The sequence below is a fragment of the Otolemur garnettii genome, unplaced genomic scaffold (assembly GCF_000181295.1).
Source record: "Otolemur garnettii isolate 467f Iridium unplaced genomic scaffold, OtoGar3 scaffold00026, whole genome shotgun sequence".
NCBI lineage: Eukaryota > Metazoa > Chordata > Mammalia > Primates > Galagidae > Otolemur > Otolemur garnettii.
In genome coordinates, this window is record NW_003852421.1 from 3,021,301 (window position 1) to 3,032,345 (window position 11,045).

Sequence of the window (11,045 nt, forward strand, 5' to 3'; positions counted from 1 at the left end):
AGAGATTTGCAGTCATTCTAATATTCTTCCCCTTGTAGGTTATGGTTTTCTTACATATGGCTGCTTTCAGAATTTTATCTTTCATATTAACTTTAGTGAAGTTAATTCTGATGTGCCTAGGGTATGTCTTATTTGGGATGTCTTATTTGGGTTATGCTGAGGTTCTGAAACTGTCTCCTATCTGAATTTCAGAATCCCTTGGCATGTCTGGAAAGTTATCTTTCACAATTTCATGAAGAAGAGCCTCTGTGCTTTGTGAAACAACTTTGTCACCTTCAGGAATTCCTGTAAGGCAAATATTAGTTTTCTTTGAATTATCCCAGAGCTCTCTGAGAGAATGATCCATTTTTGCTCTCCATTTCACTTCCTTTTTGAGTGATTGGGATTGTTCAAAAGCTTTGTCTTCAGTGTCAGAAATTCTTTCTTCTGCTTGCTCCATTCTGTTTGAGAGCTGCAAATTCTTGTTTCAATGTGTCAAAATCTTTGGTGATTTTGTCTTTGAATTCATTGAATTCTTCAGAGAACTTTTGAAATGCTCCTTGAATTTCTAATTCCAACTTTGCCTCTATTCTATTAATCTTATTTGCAATCCAAATTCTGAATTTGATTTTCAACATCTCAGTCATCTGCTTATGAATGGGATCTTCAGTTGCATCTGCCATATCCTTCCTTGGGGGGAGGGTTTTGATCTACTCTGGTTATTCATGTTACCGGAGTTTTTCCACTCATTCCGCCCCATGCTAATTTTACACCATTTGGCTAGATGAGCAGATAAGGAGATATTGGGTTGAGGGCTCCAGGAGTAGTGATTAACTAGCCCTTTGCCCAAAAGCTGGGACTGGTGTCTGTACCTTTTCCTCTAGAGCTTTCCCAAGGACCTATACAGTGCTATGGCCTGAGAAACTGGGGGCCTGCTTGGTTTGGTGGGGCTAAGTGACTCTGTCTTGTTTTCAGCTCGTCTCTGTTCTACCCTAGTGAATCAGTTACTCTGGGTTGAAATCTCAGCTGTGGAGAAATACCAGCAATTAAGTCACCCCACTCCCCACAGGCAACAATTGGAAAAGGAAAATCAAACCTTCCCACAACCACACCCAGGGTACCACTTTGGATAGTCCTCGGGTGATTGGCCTAGTTCAAGAGGTCCAAATCAATTGTCCCAGTCAGCACTGGTCTTGGGTGGGAGAGTTCAAAAGGTCTTTGGCAACTAGACAGCAGAGGTCTGCTGGAAGCTCAAGTATGGCTCACTCTGGTGCTTCCTGAGGTCAAAAGGACCCACCCAGTGAATAAATTAGTCTGGGAAGTTTGATGCCTCCTTCCCTACCTTTCACCTCTGTCATACCCAGTCACTAGTAACCCCACAGGGCTGTGACCCAGTTCCCTCCAATGAGCAGATGCTCCAGGGGGTTACACCTGCCTGAGTCACAGGGAGATCTCGTGAGCCAGGCCGTCACTCTCTGCCACTGTCCTGCAGGGTGAGGTGAGGCCTGACAACCTTGGGTACTTAACGGAGGCTGGGGCAGTTCACTCAGTTCCAGCCCTGCCCCTGATTGATGTTGCTGGCAGAACGGAACAACTTCACAGAATTTGTTTCTGTCCCAGCTATATTCCCCTGTGGATCAGATGCTGTTTGAGTTTACAGAAACTGCGACTCAGCCCCAGTCTCAGTTGCAGTTTGTGTTGGGGCAGGTGTGGTTAGAGCTCATACTCAGCTGTTAGTTCCAGCCTCTACCTGCCCACCTTTGTCTCAGCTATGATCCCCTGAGGGCCAGGTGTGTCTTAGGCTCAGTAAAGCAGTCCTCTGGCTCAGCCCTGCCCTGGGAGTCTGCTGTCTCTGTGTGTACATATTCTAGTCCCCGTGCTCTGCTCAAGCTACTACTGCCTCAGGCATACCCTATACTCACAGGGCCTGTGCTTCTGTCTCAGATCTGTTCCACCAGTGGCTGCCACCAGAGAAGATGCTCAGCTTGCTCTGGTTGCCCAGAGAGAGAGGGTGTGTCTGTCTGGAATAGCCCCAGGGGTGAGAGCCCAGTTGTTCCTGCAGCTGTGGCTGCTGCTCTCCACCTCGGGGCACCTCCACTGCTGTATGATTCCCTCTTAGTTGACCATCCTCTCCTTACTCTCATGCTGCAGAATCAGCACATATCAGCAATAGCCCTTGCCCTGTCCACACCTCTTGAGAAAATGCCCCAGAATTGGGACTCCATAGGGGACAGGCTTCCAGACCTTGGGGTGAGAGTGGAAGGGAGTGCTGGGAGTTCAGAATTACAGGTAGAGAATATATACAGTTCTATACAGTTGTATGCTTGGTAGGAGAGTGTCATGGCACCCTAATAGGGGTAGAAGATCCAGTTTTTAGAGGGTCTCTCCTGAGAAGTAGACTGGGAGGATGTTTGAACTCTGCTTGCTTGTTTGTATGGAGTACACTGTGAGCCCTTCTCAAGGGGAGGGACTCCCATCTGCTTGGTGATGGATTTTGTACCTTTTGTTTGTATCCTGGGTCACAGTTTGCCTCAGCAGAGTTGATGTGCATTCTTCAACCTTCTCTCTTGGCTCAGCTCCAAACCATCAGCTTACTTGCTAAACTTCTGTCTTTTAACTCTCCTTCTGGATGGGAGCCTCAGTGAAAAGCTGGCTCTAGTCCGCCATCTTGCCTCCACCCTTTTGGCAAAGTTAATTACAATGTGTCTAAGGGATGCTTTATTTGGATTGAGTCGTGCTGGGGTTCTGAAACTGTCTGCTATCTGAATTTTAGCATCTCTTGCCATGTTTGGAAATTTTTCCTCTAAAATCTCTTGGAGTAAAGCATCTGTGCCTTTCAGATCATTCTCATCACCTTCAGGAATTCCAATAAGAAATTGCTTTCCTGGAGTGGTCCCACAACTCTCTCAGGGAATGATCTGATTGCTCTCCATTTCTCTTTGTCTTTGAGCATTTGGGAGCATTCAAAAGCGTTGTCTTCAATGTCCGAGATCCTTTTTTCTGAGTGCTCCATGCTATTACTGAAGGATTCTACTGTATTTCTCAGGTCTTTGAGGGATGCAACTTCTTGTCTCAATTTGTCAAAATTTTTGGTGATTTTATCTTTGAATTTGTTGAATTCTTGGGCCAACTTTTGAATTACTCCTTGAACTTCTAATTCCAATTTTACTTCAATTCTGTTAACCTTATTTGCTATTCAAATTCTGAACTCAATTTCTGACACCTCAGCCATTTGTTTATAGGTAAGATCTTCCGTTATATCTCCTTTGTCATACCTTGGGGGAGATGATCTATTCTGGTTATTCATGTTGCCTGAGTTTTTCCACTGATTTCACCCCATGGTTATTTTTCACCATTTATTTAGAGAGGTTGGTAAGGCAGAATTAAATTGATGGCTCCTGGAGATGTAATTAATCAGCCTTTTACCAGAGTGCTAGGACTGGTGACTGTGGCTTTTCCCTTGGCTTTATCAAGGTCCCATTCAGTACTACAGCCTGAGACTCTGGGGACCTGCTTGGTATGATGGGGCTAGGTGGGTCTTTCTTGTATTTAGCTAGACCCTGACCAATCCTAGGGGATTAGTGACTTTGGGTTGAAATCTCAGCTGTAGAGGAATATAAGCAATTAAGTCACCCTGCCCCCCGCTGGCAATAACTGGGAAAGGAGAATCAGACACTCCTACAACATAACCAGGGTATATTGGGGGAGTCCCTGGGTGATTGGCTCAGATCAAGTGTTCCAAACCAGTTGTCCCAGTCAGCACAAAAACTGATTAAGTGGGAAAGTACAGAAGGTTTCCAGAAACTGGATAGCAGGTGGTCACTGACATCTCAAGTGTGATTTGCTCAGGTGGTTGAGGAGTCAGAAAGGCCTGCCAAGCAAAAGAATTATTCCTGGGGGGTTGGGCCTCTTTTCCCACTTTGCATCACCATCACCCCCAGTCACTGGTTACCCCACAGGGCTGCAGCCCAGCTCTCTCTAATACTCAAGTACAATAGGGATTTGCACCTAAGTCAAAGAGGAGACAATGCCTCCCTGACCAGTCATTTCACTGTGAGACCTGTAGGTGGGACTAGTTCAGGTCTGATTCTCTCTGGTGATCATTGGAAACTGGGGAGTGTTCCACTTGTGTCTGTGACCAGCCAGGGGTTACCATGGAGGAGTGTGGATCTCTCCCTCAGAGACCATGCCTCTGCCTTGGCCACACTCCACCTCTGGAACCCTTGCAGGTCAGGTCAGGTTCCCCTCATGTTCCACGGGATTGGGGTGGTTTCTCTCACAAATTTGACCCCAGTGGGAGAGACCATGGAGCTGCTACCACTGTGAGGGGTGGTGCTATCAGTCTGGGGTACTGCTGCTGTGTGTAGGTTGCAGGAGCCAGGAGGGGAGCCAGAAAATGGAGTCAACGGCCTCAGCACATCAAGTCACAGGAGCCGGGAAGGAGTCACTGCCTATGGGCTGTGGGCCTTAGGAGCCGGAGGGCGGAGTTGCCAGCAGTGGGCTGCATGGGTTGCGGGACCTGGGCAGGGAGCTGGGGAGCCTTTGCCGAGTGCTCTGCAGGTAGCAGAAACCGGTGGAGTGCAGCGCCTGCCTCAGTCCCTAGTGGTTGGTGGTGCAGGTCCTGTGCTATGCTCTTTCCAACATGGGGCAAGTCCCTGCCTCTATTAAAGTTATAGTTTCAGCCCAACTGCCCCACAGCTCATGAGATGCCCCACCCTAGCAAAAATCTGCCAAACACTCTGGAATTTGCAGGGGGTAGTCTTCCAGACCACCAGGAAAGGGTGGAGGGGTGGATTGGGAGTTTAAAAAGGTAGGGAGAATATTAGATCAACTTTTGGCCCAGGCAAGAGACTTTCTGGGCTTGCAGCAGTATCTCTCTGTGGAGCGAGTCTGGGCCCTCAGTCGTTCTCTCCCCTTTGGTGAAACAAAAGGTCCTCTGTTCTCTACTCGCCTAAAGCCACTCTCATGCTTGGGTGGGAGGGGAAGGATTCCCATCCTCTTTGGGATGGGTTTTGTACCTGAAATTTGTTTCCTTGGAGTGCCAGCTTGCCTTAGCAGGGGACATGTGGACCTATGGATCCTCTCTCTCAGCTCAGTTCCCGATCTTCCACTTTATTGGGTTGTTTCTGGCCATTATTTCTCCCTCTGGACAGGAGCCTCTGCTGAAACCTGGCTTCAGTCAGCCATCTTGCCTCTCCCCCAGAAATTGATGAAACCTTAGGAAGTTACTTCCACTTATTGTGGGTATAATTCCGGGTTGCATTCCCAGTGTGCTGACACAAAAGTTCTTTAAGTGTAACCCTATTCCCTTTAAGCCTTTTGGATTTCCATAGAGGAACTCAGAGCCTAAACTGAAAGTCTTCACATAGGAACTTCTGACTATTCACAAAGGTTAAGTTATTTTTCTTTTTTTTTAAAGACAGAGTTTCATTTTGTCACCCCTGGTAGAGTGTTGTGGTGGCATAGCTCACAGCAACCTATAATTCTTGAGCACAAGCAATTCTCTTGCCTCAGCCTCCTGAGTAGCTGGGACTACAGATGCCTGCCACAATGCCCAGCTATTTTTAGAGACAGGGGTCTTACTCTGGATCAGGCTGGTCTTGAACCTGTGAGCTTAGGCAATCCACCCTCCTTGGCCTCCCAGAGTGCTGAGATTACAGGGATCAGCCACCATGCCTGGCTTAAAAGTTAAGCACTTTACCAACACTATTTTTTAATTTTTTTTCTGACTAATGAAAGGTGAAATTATGGGGCTTCAATACTGTAGCATGTGGAAAACTTAAGAGACAAGAGGATAATTTTAGGTATCAAGAAATAAGAGTTGAAATAATCTAAATTAGAACTATTTAACAGTTTGGTCAATGTAGCTGATTTCACCATGAATTGGATCCCCTCATTTGTGTGGACACCAAGACTCTGAATCCAGGCTGGTGGGAACCACCAGGTCAGAGAATCCAATGATGCCTGTGGTGTGGCCAGTTCTGAAGCTCAATTTGAAAGGTAGCAGCCTCGGTTTGGGGAGGACCCTGAGCACTACAAGAAGGAAGTAGAGATGTGGTGGTTTAACGGTAAAGTCAGAAATCCGCTTCTGTATCCAGCTTCACTTCCTCCTAGCTGCGTGGCCTTGGGCAAGTAACTTAACCTCTCTAAGCTTTGTTTTTCTTTTTCTTTTTTTTTAGACAGAGTCTCAGTTGTCACCCTTAGTAGAGCGCTGTGGAGTCACAGCTCACAGCAACCTCAAACCCTTGGGCTCAAGTGATTCTCTTGCCTCAGTCTCTCAAGTAGCTGGGACTACAGACACCCTCCACAATGCCCAGCTATTTGTTGTTGTTGTTGTTGTTGTTGCAGTTGTCATTGTTGTTTTAGCTGGCCCAGGCTGGGTTCGAACCTACCAGCCTTGGTGTATGTGGCCGGCACCCTACCCATTGAGCTACAGGTACTGCCAGCTTTGGTTTTCTTAATGGTAAAGTGAGTTCTGAGCCAGTGCGAGGCCCACAACAAAAGGAATAATCACAATCTTGATTAAGAGACAACTCAGTGGTGATACTGAAGCCTGTGCACATACAAAACCCCAGCAAACCAGGAGGCAACAGTTAGAACAGGCTCAGCACAGAAAGGCCAGGAGGCCTGGGCAGCCCAGCAGGAGGAAAGGGAACTCATTCCACTTTTCTCCATGCCCAGACCACCTGCCACTGCACTTGCCTTGTTTCAGGCTCTCACCATCTCCCTGAGACCTCAGTGGTCTCTTGGCCTCTTCTGACCATCTTTGCTGCAATCCATTCTCTCCAGTGCTGTCAGGTAATACTTGACCAGGCTGCCAATCTGCTGAAAAGACAACAAGGGCTTTAGCAAGATACAGCCCAGACCTTTTGGCATGGCCCATAAACCTTCCATGACTTGGCAGGTACATCTATCTCTCACCTCACCTGAATGCATAGCACACAGGAGAGAGCCCTGGAAGGCAGGGAAAGCCAGCTTTGCTTTGTAGCTCCTCAGCTGATAAGACACCTTCTTGGGACAGACACTGCACTTACCTGAGCATTTACCTTATATCGGGTCTTAACTTTCACTGTGCATTAGAATCACCTGGGGAGCTTTTAAACTTTCTCAATGCTCAGGCCAATTATGTCAGAGTGTCTGGAGCAAGTTGCAGGCATCAGTACTTTTAAGCTCCCCTGGCCATTCTGAGATGCAGCTAAGGCTGGGAATCACACACAATCATTCTTATCTTTTAAAGGAAAGAGTCTTATCACGTGTTTGAAATCCAAAGACATCAGCCTCAAATTCTAATATCAACCACCTGCTAGTCATTGCTGACTCGGAGAAAACATTGATCAGTTTCAGAAAGAGGATATCAGGGAAGTAGAGATGCGTGACCAATTCAGGAAGTGGGAGGTCAGCCCAGTCTCCCGCAAAGTGGTGATTTTACAGAAACCCTCCTGAATGTCAACGAGCACAAACCCTCATGGCATGGGCAGCTCTCTATGAGCAGCCTGGCCTTGGTCCAGCTGGGCACAGAAGGACCAGCACAGGGAGGGAGGAAGTGACTCAGGGCTGCCCTCTCCCAGACAACAGGACAGGGCTGTAACCTTTTGTGAAAGGACAGGTAAAAATAGCAGCAGCACTTTAGGAAGAACTCAGAATTTTTAGATTCTGAACCATCTGATTATATAACTGAGGGTAAGTGATCCAGGGAAGGGCAGGAAACTATTATTTATTGTCTTTTAGTGTCCTGGGCTAGATGATCTACATAAGTCTTCTAACTTAATCCTCAAAATGACCCTGTGAGGTTGGTGCTGTCATCCTGGTTTTTGTAAATGGGGAGCCTGCATCCAGTGAGGGGAGATGACAAACTCAAATCACCCAGCTTGCAAATGACACATGGGATCAATCCTGGTGCGGTCGTGTCTGACCTTTCACGTTCTGGCCTGCCTCTGGCTCAACCCCAACAGTGACGCTCTGGGTAGTTATGAATTACTGAGGAGCCAGGGCTGCCTGGCTGTATCCTGGTGTCCATGCAGAGCTGCAATGAGAGATGGGAGCAGGGCTGGGTGTGGGAATCTTTAACTGCTAGGCTAACGTAAATGGCTTGTATCCTGTTAGCAGCAGAAGCTCACTGGAAGATTTTTAATGCTGGAACAACACATCCCACCTGGGGTTCAGGAAAATACATCTGGCAGTATTACTTTTGGTAGGTCTGTGAAGGAGCAAGCAGACCCTAGAAAATAAGTTGGAAGACTCCACAAATACTCACATGTGGTCTCTAAATACTTTCACCAAAGGCAACCAGGACTCCTTAGAAATGTAGCCATTTCAAGTCAAGGAAATGTACAAATTGAGGCAGAAAGAAAAGCAATCAAAGATTAAATTCCCAGGGTCGTATTAAAAGAACACAGGCGACTTAAATTAATCCACATGAAAAAGGCCAATAATCCCATATATCAATGGGGAAGAGAGATGAACAGAACCTTCTTTCAAGAAGACAGATGAACGGTTAGCAAACATATGAAAAAATGCTTATCATCCTTAATTATTAGAGAAATGCAAATCAAAACCACCATGAGATATCTTCTAACCCCAGTAAGAATGGCCCACATCACAAAATCTCAAAATTGCACATGTTGGCACAGATGTAGAGAGAAAGGAACACTTTTACACTGCTGGTGGGACTGCAAACTAATATAACCCTTTTGGAAGGAGGTATGGAGAAACCTCAAAGAACTCAAGCTAGACCTTCTGTTTCATCCCTGCAATCCCATTATTGGACATCTATCCAGAAAGAAAAATAAAAACCTTTTATCATAAGGACACTAGTACTAGACTGTTTATTGCAGCTCAATTTATGATTGCCAGAATGTGGAAACAGCCTAAATGCCCCCCAGCCCAGGAATGGATTAACAAGCTGTGGTACATGTATACTATGGAATACTATTCAGCCATTAAAAAATGGAGACTTTACAGCATTTGTATTAACCTGGATGGAAGTGGAACACATTATTTTTAGTAAAGCATCACAAGACTGGAGAAGCATGAATCCTATGTATTCAATCTTGATTTGATGACAATTAATGACATGGTGGGGGTGGGGAAAGGGGAGAGCAGAGAGAAAGAGAAAGAGGGAGGGGTGAGGGAAAGAAGAGCAGAGAGAGGGAAGGAGGGAGGGGGTGGAGTCTCAGCATGTGACATATCTTATACCCTCAATGAATCCCCAACAAAGTTTTCAGAAAAAAAAAAACAAAAACATACACACACAGGCATCTGCCTTATCATATAGGAAAGGGCCTGGCAGACATGATGCCCCCCAGATGTCATGCAATACACAACACTAGCACCGTCTGGATGTAACTAGCACCAGATCTAAGCATAACCTACAGGAAACGCAGGGGGTGGAGAAACGTGTTAAATGGCAGGAGCCATCTTCCCTCATCAGTGCAGGGGAATGAGGTAGTCAGGCTGAAGGTACATGCCCAGACCCCTCCCATGACAATCCTGCACAGCTCTGGGTCCTTTACAAGATTATTTAGTAAAGAACTGGCTAAACATTCATCAGGGTTCAGGATAATTCAATGTTGGGAAGAAAATCGAGTCTTAGATTCTCAAGCACTTAAGACCAGCATCTTAGAGGATGAGAGAACGAGACCAGTTTGAGTGTGAGGGCCTCAAATAACAATAACTTAAAAAATAATAAAAAATAATAAAGTAGCACATACTGTAATCTCTTTCCAATGTTCAGGTTTGACACTTATCACATTTCACACACACTCATACAATGACCATCTTATACTGTTACTTGGAAATCAGACCCTTTGTGAATGTGCACCATCCTATAACCTTGTCCCAGACTCCATTATAGACTGCTGGAGATATCTCAGAAGAGTTCTCAGCTGAAGAAACAATAAAGCTAATCCCTGCCTCTTACTCTATTTCTTGTCTCTTGTACCCCACAATGTAGGTGCAGTGATAATGAGGGTGCAGAGACGTAATGATTTTTTTACAGCAGTAATGGCCCTTACATTCTCCTACCTCTTTGCACATACTCACTCTGCCTTCTCACCCATGACCTTAGATTACCTATCCATGCTCTTATCCAAGCCATCCAACCACTTTATACTAAATGACACCCCCTCTCATAAATCCAAAGATATTCTTCCAGAAATCATTCTGCTACATTAATTTTTCCTTCTCTTTTGAATCACTGACATCAGTATAAAACATGTCATTATTATTTATTTTGTTAAAATATCATTTTCTTGATAAAGATTATAACAGATAAATGAACTAGAGAATGAAGAAATAATAGAGTAAATTGACAAAACCAAAGTTGGTTCTGTGGAAACATCAGCAAAATTGATCAACAAACCTTTGAAAAGATCAACAAAACTTTAGCTAGATGTAGTAAGTAAGAAAAGAGAGAAGATTCAAATTATTATAAATTTTTTTCATTATAAATGAAAGTGGGTATATAACTGCTAATTTGTACAAACAAAAAAAGATTATTATTAAATGACATGAAGGCTATGTTAACTTGTTTGATAGAAGTATTTTGCATTGTGTGAAAAAACAACACACTACACCACAAAAGCACAAAAATACACAGAGACAACACAAAAAAAAAAAAAAAGATTATTAGAGAGTACTATGAGCAATTGAATGTCAACAAATTGAATAATCTAGATGAAATGCACAAATTCCTATGAACACAAAACTTACCAAGACTAAGTGATGAAGGCAGAGAAAATCTGAATAGACCTGTAACTAGTAAAGAGATCGAATCAATAATAAACTATCTCCAGACAAAGAAAAGCCCTAGACCTGATGGCTTTATGAAGGAATTCACCCAGAACTTCAACCAGAGAGGCATAGGAGGGAATTTGGACACCTCCCTCATGAACCATTCTACCCTACACCAACATACCATCATTTCCCACCTGAACCTTTTTGCCCCCCTCATTTTATAAAATCTGCTGCCACAAAGATTTTATAAAAACTCAAATATCCGGCTCGGCGCCTGTGGCTCAAGCGGCTAAGGCGCCAGCCACATACACCTAAGGTGGCAGGTTCGAATC